Below are 12,121 nucleotides of genomic sequence, written 5' to 3'. Positions count from 1 at the left end.
CACCCTCAAATGACACGGCATCCTAGGTTATTCTAGATGCCTGCTGTCAATGGTGAGCTCCTCTAGGGGAGCTATCATCTATCATAGTCCTGTAGATCAAAAGTACAACCAAATGGCATGTCTTTTCATTACAATGGTGAATTGTATTGTCATGTGACATACTTAAACCTCACTGCTGCTGGATTAGGCATTTGATGTTGTCTTTTACTTGTTAATGATCTATTTTTCAAACGTTATTTCAAACATTTCAAATCAGCTCAAAGACAAATTCAAGCCTCTGTGTAAAAAGGTAACTCTTACTCCATAGACAGGCTATTCAAGAGTTCTAATTAGGATCTTGGGAAATAGTATTAATGCTGAAGATACTGTGTTCTCAAATAATGAATATCTCCAAAAAGGAGATGATTATTCTCTTAGGTACAAGATAAGCAGTTAAAGCTTTGAGTTCCACATTAAATATGAATAAATAGAAAAATTTAAAAATGCTAGTATTATTGTTCAGAGCCCTCTGATTCAGATGTATCTAATATACAATCTTTACTTGATTGTACACAGAAAATTATGCATAAAAACTAGTTAGAACAGTATACATTTTATAAAATACAGATTAGTAAGAATACATCAGAGTAAGAAATGAAAGAGACAAAAGCATGTTTCCCTATCTTTGATAATTTTAATTTAACTTTAAATATAACAAATATTAATGAAACACATCCCACAAACTCTTCACCAGGAACACAAAGATAAATCAGGAAGTACTGCTGACTTCAAGGAGCTTAAAGTTTTCATAATCATAATAAACATGGTCCCTGTTTCTCCAAGATAGCCCTGCCTGAAGCCTGTTTTCCAGGGTGCTTATTAATGATTTCTTGTTGCTCTGAACAGTGTCCTGGTTTGGGCGGTTAATGACATAGTCATTGAGTTTGCAACGGCATTCCTCTCTATCACACCTTTGCCATTTAGTAAATGCCCCACTTTCCCCACATCCTTGCCAGTCATGCACAGATGTATTCATCCTTGCAAGTCAGTTTGTCACCTGGAGATTCCAGCATTATTTCCAGTAAGGAGAGATTAGGAGAAAGAGTCAGGAACCCGAACCTTTGACCTATTTTAGACTCTTCCAGCCAACATTTTGTCTACTTCAAACCAGAAATAGGATCTTAAAAAACTGACAACCATTAACTCCTCAGGGGTGGGGTTTTACAAGGGGATTCTGCAGCTACCACAGCCAAGTACAGCTTTTTCTTGTCTTTCTAATTTCCCAGGGATGCCCAGCTACGGTGTCCTTGTCTTCCCAGAACAGGGTCATGCTAACTGGTATTTGCTGTGCGACAATCTTCCATGCTCACAGCTTAAACATCGTTCCAGAAGAATTTTCATGTACAATGGAGAGCCTTCTATTTAAGGGAATGTTAGCAAAATCTTCATCCCTGAATTAAACTGGTTAACAGCAAGGCATTAATCTCATTTTGAGGTAGAAAGCAAAGTTAGAACTCTGCTTTCTTTGAACAGTGTTTCTGCCTCCAGCCTCTGTAATTCTGTAAAGTCTGTTTCCCTGCCTCTAGTTTTGTATACTGTATTCTGGTATTTCTGACATGGAGTGCAGTAAAGACACAACCACTACACATAATTTATCTTCACATATCCAGTTGTCTCAGGCCACACACTTGTTTCATAAATTGTCAGCCATTTGTTGACTTACAGGCTGGGCATAAGCTGTTTTGTCACACTTTGCTGTCTGTCTCTTGACTGTCTTCATGGACACGTGACATTTTCCAGAGTCACTGGATTCCCACTGAAATTATTGTTGGCTTCAAAAAAAAAGTGTTTTTATTAATGTTTGTATCTCAGGTTGTGACAATTGGCCAGGAGGAGTCCCTTTCACATCGCTTTCTTAATTGGTCCCTCTAACATCTCTGAAGTGGTCCTTGTTTTATCATAAAAACAGGAAGTTCTATGGCTATCTGGAATTTTTCTTACCCAAACACATTGTTCTCCAAAGATCCCTGGCATCTTTTAGTGGAGAGCGGTATCAGAAAACCAAATCTATGCCAGGGTGATGCAGTGTATTGTGCACATGGTCAGTGAGGTAGGGAAAGTTGCCATGGAGTTTATTGTTACTTTGCCACCAAGCTAAAATTTTCTGCTGGTCTTTTTTCCCCAAAAAGTGCTATCAATATTACCAATTTATTCTTGTATCTACTGATTTAACTGAACTACTAATACAGAGCCTGTCAATCTTTCTCTCTTTCCGGAGCACAGATGTGCCATCTTGGATGTCATAGTGCTTGATTTTTTGTTTAAATTGGATGTTCTCTAAGAGTTTAAAAGCCTTAATGGCCCCTTTCTCCTCCTCTCTTGCCTAAATGTTTTGGAAATGGCATCAGAGTACTGGAAACCTCTTTACTAAGGTCATTCAGTAGACCCTCTATGGAAGGGATACCCCAGCCTCTTTGAAGACAACTGTTCTCTGGGATTTTCATAAAATTTTTATTTTTTAAATTTGAGGACATGTGCTAGTTATTGACTGCTGCAAAACCAGTGACCACATGCTTAGGACCTTATAATACAGATTTGCTACAGCCCAGCTTCCGGGTTCAGGTACCTGGCACATTTTGGCTGGATCCTCTGCTCACAATCTCACAGGGCTGAGTTCATGGTGCTGACAGGGCTGGAGGCCCAGTGAGGTCCAGTGAGGTTCCAATAAACTTCCCAAGCATGGCTCATGGGCAGAGTTTATGTCCTTGTGGCTGTGTGGCTGAGCCCTTTATGTTATTGCTGCTGATGAGGAAATAGTAAGCTCCTGACTCTGCATCCCCCACCCTACCAGGCCCTCTCCTGAGTCCCAAGTCTCTGACTTCAGGAAGGACTCAGTTCCTGGTAAGGACTCCCCTCCCCAGGCTGTTTCCATCCAGATAATCTCATTTTTTATTAACTCAAAGTCACCTGACTCCTAAAATACTCAGAGTTCTGTCCTCACTCAAGGGGAGAGGATTTGAGGAGATGTCTTGACCCAGTGTTGGGACACTTAGGGACCACCGTCAAATACTGCCTATGACTAGACCGCAAATAACTTTTCATAACTATGTCATACGTTAAAAACAATTATTATTTTAAAATATTAATTTGTTAATTCATTTACATTAAAACTGATACGATTTTACAGGTGTATTAATTTAAAATGTCAATTACATGCTTACATAAGTAACACATTTTTATGAACATAAGGATTCATTTTCAAACAAAACAAAAATTAACGTGAAGAGGGTAGTATCATTTAAAAATTTTTCAAAGCTCCTTAATGTGTGGCTTAATAGAGGATGGCTGGATTCTTATAGCATCTTCTGCACTAACTTTGTCAAAGTTTGTTTTGGTTGAGATATGAAAAACAAAATATATTGACAATTGCTAGTGTAGTCATTGGAAAGGGAGATGCTTGTTGACCCCTAAAAGAATATCAGAGATGCCCAGGAGTTCCTGGATTCCATTCTTAGAAGAGCTGTTTGAGAATAACACCATGAAATATACACAGTGGCACAGGCAGGTAGTAGACAAAGCAGTGGAGGAAACAATATGAACAACCGTTGTCTCACGTTTCCCTCCAACATGGATTTTTGTGAGTACTAGTGTCATCTATGTATTGTTCACAACCAGATTTAATGCAACATTCAATGTTATTGCTTTTATTTACTTGGGACAAATATTGAGTTCCTCAAAATGGTAACTAACCATCTACTCTCTTGAAAATCACTTAAGAATATCAGAAAAAACATAGGCAATATAATGTTGGGAATTACATCACCTTTAAAACTTTGCTCCCCCAAAAGAAAATGAAAAACACAATTTTTAAAAACTTAAGATGTAGGCCAGGCACAGTGGCTCAGCACTTTGGGAGGCCAAGGCGAGTGGATCACCCGGGATCACGAGTTTGAGACCAGCCTGACCAACATGGTGAAACACTGTCTCTACTGAAAAACACTAAATTACCCCAGCTTGGTGGCATGCACCTGTAACCACAGCTACTTGGGAGGCTGAGGAATGAGAATCGCTTGAACCCAGGAGGTAGGGGTTTTAGTGAGCTGAGATCACACCACCGTAAGCCAGCCTGAGCAACAGAGTAAGACTGTCCCCTCAACAAAAATAAATAAATAATTAAAATGTAAACAATTTCTTGGATCCACAAGAAAAAAAATCAATAAATACATTATTTTTGCTGTAACAATTTAATTTCATGTTATGCTTAAATTACATTTATCTCTCATGTTTCCTACTTTGCCAACACACACACACACACACACACAAAAAAAAAACACACCATGAATCCTGGTAATAGTATAGTTTACCATTAAGTAAGTGTGTAATAAACCCCAGGAAATTAAAACATAATTTAATTTCTTAAAGTAATGAAAATGACACATTTTTCTAAGGGCAATTTTCCACACTGTGGTAGCTTCTTCACAAAAGAAACACAGTGTCACTGTCCACATTGTTTTGGATCAGGACCAACAGAATCTTCAACAGTAGCATCACCCAAATCATGATCCAGCTGAGGAGCAGACATTTTCACTTTTTTTTTTTTTTTGACTGCCCAGGGTTCATGTTAGAGTGGCCCTGCCCATAAGATCTCCCAGAACTTAATTGTTTTCAGTTACTTATTTGCTTAGGAGCTGGAAATGTTAGGCTTTCCTTTTCTGCTTGTCTAGTCAGCTCCAGATAAAGAGGTGAGCCTTGATCACATAGTAATCACACTAATAAAACTGTGAAATCAGCTGAGAAATTCAGCAGTTTTGGAAGGGTTTGTGCTATTCTAACTCCAGGCTATTCTAATATGTCCCTACAGAAAAACCCAGGTCTCCATGAGCAAATATACAGGAGACCATAGTCTCACCTTAAACAGTAAGTTCTGCAGTCTTGTCCTTCAAGACATAATAATAGAAAATTAAAATTTAGTATCTAGGGATGTCTGAACACGTTCCTAGCACAAAGTTGTTATACAAGTAGAAGGCTATTATATTCTTATTGCTTTTGTTGTTTGAATTATTGTCTATATTTAAAAAGAAAAACATTTGTCACAGAAATCCATGAATCACACACAAAAAAATTACCTTTGCATTTTACATTTTATACATCCACACTGACTCAGTGAGCTACACTGGAATTTTGTAATATTATAGCTATTCAATGAACATGGCATAAATTCTAGATGGTATATTTTTTCTAAATGCTTATTTAAGAGTTATCTTGGGAGACTGCTGGCAAGATGGCCAAATAGGAACAGCTCCAGGGCACAGCTCCCAGCAAGATCAACACAGAAGGTGGGTGATCTCTGCATTTCCAGCTGAGGTACCTGGTTCATCTCACTGCAACTGGCTGGACATGGACTGTTTTTTTGGGGCTGCACACCCAAAAAGGGCAAGATGAAGCAGGATGGGGCATCATCTCGCCGGGGAAATGTAAGAGGCTGGAGAACTCCCTCTCCTTGCCAAGGGAAGCCGTTTGGGACTGCTCCTTGCCCCCCCGCCCAGGTACTGTGCTTTTCCCACAGTCTTCAGAACCCACAGACCAGGAGATTCCCTCCGGTGCCTAAAATACCAGTGCCCCAGGTTTCCAGCACCAAACTGGACAGCCGTTGTTTGGAAAGACTCTGAGCTAGCCACAGCAGCTTTTTTCCCCATGCCCAAGTGGTGCCTAGAACACCAGTGAGACAAACCATTCACTCCCCTGAAAAAGGGGGCTGAAGCCAGGGAGCCAAGAGATCTGGCTTGGCGGGTCCCACCCCCACAAAGACAAGCAAGCTAAGATTCACTGGCTAGAAATTCTCACAGCCACCACAGCAGTCTGAGATGGACCTGGGACTTTTGAGCCCAGTCGGGGGAGGGGTATCCACCACTGCTGAACTCAAGTAGGTGGTTTTAACCTCGCCTGTGTAAACAAAGTCACCACGAAGTTCCAACAGGATGGAACTCAACACAGATCAGCAAGTCCTCTGCAGGCAGACTGTGTCACTAGACTCCTTCCTTGCTGGGCAGGGAATGTCTGAAAAAAGGAAGCAGCCATCAGGAAGTTACAAATAAAGTTCCCAACTTCCTGGGACAGAGCATCCAAGAAAAGGGTTGGTTATGGGTACAGCTTCAGCAGACTTCAACGTCCTTCCCTGGCAGGTCTGAAGAGAGCAGCAGATTTTCCAGCATAGCTTTTGAACTCTGATAAGAAATAGACTGCCTCATCAAGTGGCTCTTTGACCCCCATGATTCCTGACTGGGAGACACCTTCCTGTAGGGGCCAACAAATACGTCATATAGGACAGCTCTGGCTAGCATCTGGAGGGTACCTTTCTGGGATGAAGCCATCAGAGGAAGAAACAAGTATCAACCTTTGCTGTTCTACAGCCTCCACTGTAGAATGCTTGCACTCCATTCTTCAGGCAAGCAGAATCTGGAGTGGACCTTCAGCAAACTCCAGGAGAGCTACAGCAGAGGAGCCTGACTGTTAGAAGGAAAACTAACAGAAAGAAATAGTTTCAACATCAACAGAAAGGACGTCCACTCAGAGACCCCACCCAAAGGTCACCAATTTCAAAGATCAAAGGTAGAAAAATTCACGAAGAGAAGAAACCAGCCCACAAAGGCTGAAAAATTCAAAAAACCAAATACCTCTTCTCCTTCAAGGGATCACAGCTCCTCAGCAGCAAGGGAACAAAACTGAACAAAAAATGAGTTTGACAAACTGACAGAAACAGGCTTCAGAAGGTGGGTAGTAAAATTCTCTGAGCTAAAGGAGCATTTTCTAACCCAATGCAAAGAAACTAAGAACTTTGAAAAAAGGTTAGACAAAATGCTAACTAGCATAACCAATTTAGAGAATAACATACACAACCCTGATGGAGCTGAAAAGCACAGCATGAGAACTTCATGAAGCATATACAAGTTTCAACAGCCAAATCAATCAAGCAGAAGAAAGGATATCAGAGATTGAAGATCAACTCAATAAAATAGACAGATTAGAGAAAAAAGAGTGAAAAGAAATGAACAAAGCCTCCAAGAAATATGGGATTATGTGAAAAGACCAAATCTACATTTGATTGGTGTATCTGAAAGTGAAGGGGAGAATGAAACCAAGTGGGAAAACACTCTTTAGGACATTATCCAGGAGAACTTCCCCAACCTACCAAGTCCATCCAAAATTCAAATTCAGGAAATAGAGACCATCACAAAGATATTCCTCAAGAAGAGCAACTCCCAGGCACGTAATTGTCAGATTCACCAGGGTTGAAATGAAGGAAAAAATGCTAAGGGCAGCCAGAGAAAAACGTCAGGTTACCCACAAAGGGAAGCCTATCAGACTCACAGCATATCTATCAGCAGAAACCCTACAAGTCAGAAAAGAGTGGGGGCCAATATTCAACATCCTTAAACAAAATCCTTTACAGACAAGCAATTGCTGAGAGATTTTGTTACCACTAGGCCTGCCTTACAAGAGCTCCTGAAGGAAGCACTAAACACAGAAAGGAACAACCAGTACCAGCCACTGCAGAAACATCAAATTGTAAAGTCCATCAACATTATGAAGAAACTGCATCAACTAACGGGCAAAACAACCAGCTAGCATTATAATGGCAGGATCAAATTCACACATAACAATATTAATCTTAAATGTAAATGGACTAAATGCCCCGATTAAAAGATACAGACTGGCAAATTGGATAAAGAGTAGAGAGCCATTGGTGTGCTGTACTCAGGAGACCCATTGCACCTCTAAAGACACACATAGGCTCAAAATACAAGGATAGAGAAAGATTTACCAGGCAAATGGAAAGCAATAAAATAAAATAAAATAAAAAATAAAAAAAGCAGGGGTTGCAATCCTATTATTTGATAAAACAGACTTTAAACCAACACAAATCAGAAGAGACAAAGAAGGGCATTACATAATGGTAAAGGGATCAATGCAACAAGAGGAGCTAACTATCCTAAATATATATGTACCCAATACAGGAGCACCCAGATGCATAAAGCAAGTTCTTAACAACCTACAAAGAGACTTAGACTCTCACCCAAAAATAGTGGGAGACTTTAACAACCCACTTAGACGGATCAATGAGACAGAAAATTAACAAGGACATCCAGTACTCTAACTCAGACCTGGACCAAGCAGACCTAATAGACATCTACAGAACACTCCACCCCAAATTTACAGAATATGCATTCTTCTCAGCACCACACAGCACTTATTCTAAAAACCTGACTACAAAATTAGAAGTAAAACACTTCTGAGCAAATGCAAATGAACAGAAATCATAACAAACAGTCTCTCGGACCATAGTGCTAACAAATTAGAACTCAGGATTAAAAAACTTACTCAAAACTGCACTACATGGAAACTGAACAACCTGCTCCTGAATGACTACTGCATAAATAATAAAATGAAGGCAGAAATAAAGATGTTCTTGAAATCAATGAGAATGAAGACACAATATACCAGAATCTCTGGGACACATTTAAAGCAGTGAGTAGAGGGAAATTTATAGCACTTAATGTCCACAAGAGAAATGAAGAAAGATCTAAAATTGACACCCTAACATCACAATTAAAACAACTAAGGAGTGAGAATAAATTCAAAAGCTAGCAGAAGACAGGAAATAACTAAGATCAGAGGAGACCTGAAGGAGATGGAGACCAAAAAAAAAAAACCTTGGTGGGGGGAAAAAAAATCAATGAATCCAGGAGCAAAATAGGTAGACCAATAAAGAAGAAAAGAGAGAAGAATCAAATAGATACAATAAAAAATTATAAAGGGAACATCAACACCAATCCCACAGAAATACAAACTACTACCAAAGTATACTATAAATACCTCTAAATAAACTGTCAAATATAGAAAAATGGATAAATTTCTGGACATTTACATCACCTCAAGACTAAACCAGGAAGAAGTCAAAATCCCGGAATAGACCAATAACAAGGTCTGAAGTTGAGATAGCAATTAATAGCCTACCAACCAAAAAAAGTTGAGGACCAGAGAGGTTCACAGATGAATTCTACCAGCAGTACAAAGAGAAGCTGGTACCATTTCTTCTGAAACTACTCCGAGCAATAGAAAACAAGGAAATCCTCTTTAACTCATTTTATCAGTCCAACATCATCCTGATACCAAAACCTGGCAGAGACACAACTAAAAAAAAAAAAATTTCAGGCCAATATCCATGATGAACATTGGTGTGAAAATCTTCAGTTAAGATACTGGCAAACCGAATCCAACAGCACATCAAAAAGCTTATCCATCATGATAAAGTCGGCTTTATCCCTGGGATGCAAGCCTAGTTTAACATACACAACTGAATAAATGTAATCTATCACATAAACAGAACCAAAGACAAAAACCACATGTATACCTCAATAGTTGCAGAGAAGGCCTTTGACAAAACTCAACAAACTTTCATGCGAAAAACTCTCAATAAACTAGGTATTGATGGTATGCATCTTCAAATAATAAGAGCTATTTATGACAAACCCACAGCCAATTAATGCTGAATGGGCAATCACTGGAAGCATTCTCTTTGAAAACCAGCACAGAACAAGGATGCCCTCTCTCACCATTTCTATTCAACATAGTATTGGAAGTTCTGGCCAGGACAATCAGGCAAGAAAAATAAATAAATAGTATTCAAATAGGTAAAGAGGAAGTCAGATTGTCTCTATTTGCAGACGACATGGTTGTATATTTAGAAGACTCCATCATCTCAGCCCAAAATTTCCTTAAGCTGATAGCAACTTCAGCAAAGTCTCAGGGTGCAAAGATCACAAGCATTCCTATAAACCAGTAACAGAGAGCCAAATCATGAGTGAACTCCCATTCACAATTGCTACAAAGAACAAAATACCTAGTAATACAACTAACAAGGGATGTGAAGGACCCCTTAAGGAACTACAAACCACTGCTCAAGGAAATAAGAGAGGGCACAAACAGATGTAAAAACATTCCATGCTAATGGGTAGAAAGAATCAGTATCATGAACATTGCTATACTGCTCAAAGTAATCTACATATTCAATGCTATCCCAATCAAGCTACCGTTAACTGTCTTCACAAAATTGGAAAAAAAAAAACCCTTAAATTTCATGATACCAAAAATGAGCCCACATAGCCAAGACAATCCTAAGCACAAATATTTAATTAAAAAAAAAAATTTTGCTGGGCGCGGTGGCTCAAGTCTGTAATCCCAGCACTTTGGGAGGCCGAGGCGGGTGGATCACGAGGTCAGGAGATTAAGAACATCCTTGTCAACATGGTGAAACCCCATCTCTACTAAAAATACAAAAAATTAGCTGGGCATGGTGGTGTGTGCCTGTAATCCCAGCTACTCAGGAGGCTGAGGCAGGAGAATTGCCTGAACCCAGGAGGCGGAGGTTGCGGTGAGCCGAGACCACGCCATTGCACTCCAGCCTGAGTAACAAGAGCGAAACTCCGTCTCAAAAAAAAAAAAAAAAAAAAAAAAAAAAAAAAAAAAAAAAAAATTTTTAAAAAGCTGGAGGCATCACGCTACCTGACTTCAAACTACAGTAATAAAAACAGCATGGTACTGGTACCAAAACAGAGATAGAGACCAATGGAATAGAACAGAGGCCAATGAAACAACCCCACACAACTACAACTATCTGATTTTGACAAACCTGACAAAGACAAGCAATGAGGAAAAGATTCCCTATTTAATAAATGGTGCTGGGAAAACTGGCTAGCCATATGCAGAAAGCTGAAACTGGATCCCTTCCTTACACCTTATATAAAAATTAACTCAAGATAGATTAAAATTTTAAACCTAAGACCTGACACCATAAAAACCCTAGAAGAAAACCTAGGCAATATCATTCAGAACATAGGCAAGGGCAAAGACTTCATTACTAAAACACCAAAAGGAGTGGCAGCAAAAGCCAAAATAGACAAATGGGATCTAATCGAACTAAAGATCTTCTGCACAGCCAAAGCAACTATCATTAAAGTGAACCGACAACCAACAGAATGAGAAAGTATTTTTGTAATCTACCCATCTGACAAAGGGCTAATAACCAGAATCTACAAAGAATTTAAACAAATTTACAAGAAGAAAACAACCCCATCAAAAAGCGGGTGAAGAATATGAACAGAGATTTCTCAAAAGGAGTCATTTATGCAGCCAACAAACATATGGGGAAAAAAACCTCATCAACACTGGTCATTAGAGATATGCAAATCAAAACCACATTGAGATACCATCTCACACCAGTTAGAATGGTGATCATTAAAAAATCAGGAGACAACAGATGCTGGAGAAATAGGAATGCTTTTACACTGTTGGTGGGGGTGTAACTTAGTTTAACCATTGTGGAAGACAATTTGGTGATTCCTCAAGGATCTAAAACTAGAAATACCATTTGACCTAGCAATCCCATCACAAGCTGTATACCCAAAGGAGTATAAATCCTTCTATTATAAAGACACATGCACATGTTGTGTGTGTATGTGTGTGTGTGTGGCACTATTCATAAGAGCAGAGACTTGGAACCAGCTCAAATGCCCATCAATGATATACTGGATAAAGAAAATGTGGCACATATATACCATGGAATACTATGCAGCCCTAAAAAAGGATGAGTTCATGTCCTTTGCAGGACATGAATGAAGCTGGAAACCATCATTCTCAGCAAACTGACACAAGAACAGAAAACCAAACACCACATATTCTCACTCATAAGTGAGTGTGGAACAACGAGAACACATGGACACAGGCATGGGAGCATCACACACAGGGGCCTGTTGGGGGTGGATGTGTGGGGCTAGGGGATGGATAGCAGTGGGGTGGGGGGCCAGGGGAGGGATAGCATTAGAATAAATACCTAGTGTCGATGATGGGGTGATGCATGCAGCAAACCACCATGGCACATGTGTACCTATGTAACAAACCTGCATATTCTGAACAGGTACCCATAACTTAAAGTATAATAATTTTTTTTAAACTTATTTTTAATTTGATATCAGTCCAACTGTGAAATGTGCAGGCTAGTGCTGAAAGATTTCCTGTTTGTTACTAGAGGCAGGCCTGGATTGATTATTAAACTTATAGGAGCCTGTGTTTATCAGCAGATGTA

The 12,121-nt window shown here is 39.5% G+C and overlaps 1 protein-coding gene across 3 annotated transcripts in view; it reads left to right on the top strand.

Moving 5' to 3' along the window:
- CSMD1 (CUB and Sushi multiple domains 1) overlaps positions 1–12,121 on the top strand; it is a 2,101,842-nt gene that overhangs the window by 2,015,086 nt on the left and 74,635 nt on the right. The window lies entirely within an intron of this gene.

The sequence above is a fragment of the Sapajus apella genome, unplaced genomic scaffold (assembly GCF_009761245.1).
Source record: "Sapajus apella isolate SASKATOON/1434 unplaced genomic scaffold, GSC_monkey_1.0 scaffold116, whole genome shotgun sequence".
Taxonomy (NCBI): domain Eukaryota; kingdom Metazoa; phylum Chordata; class Mammalia; order Primates; family Cebidae; genus Sapajus; species Sapajus apella.
Note: the sequence above shows the minus strand (reverse complement) of the source record. Positions and strands in the feature narration are given on the sequence as shown.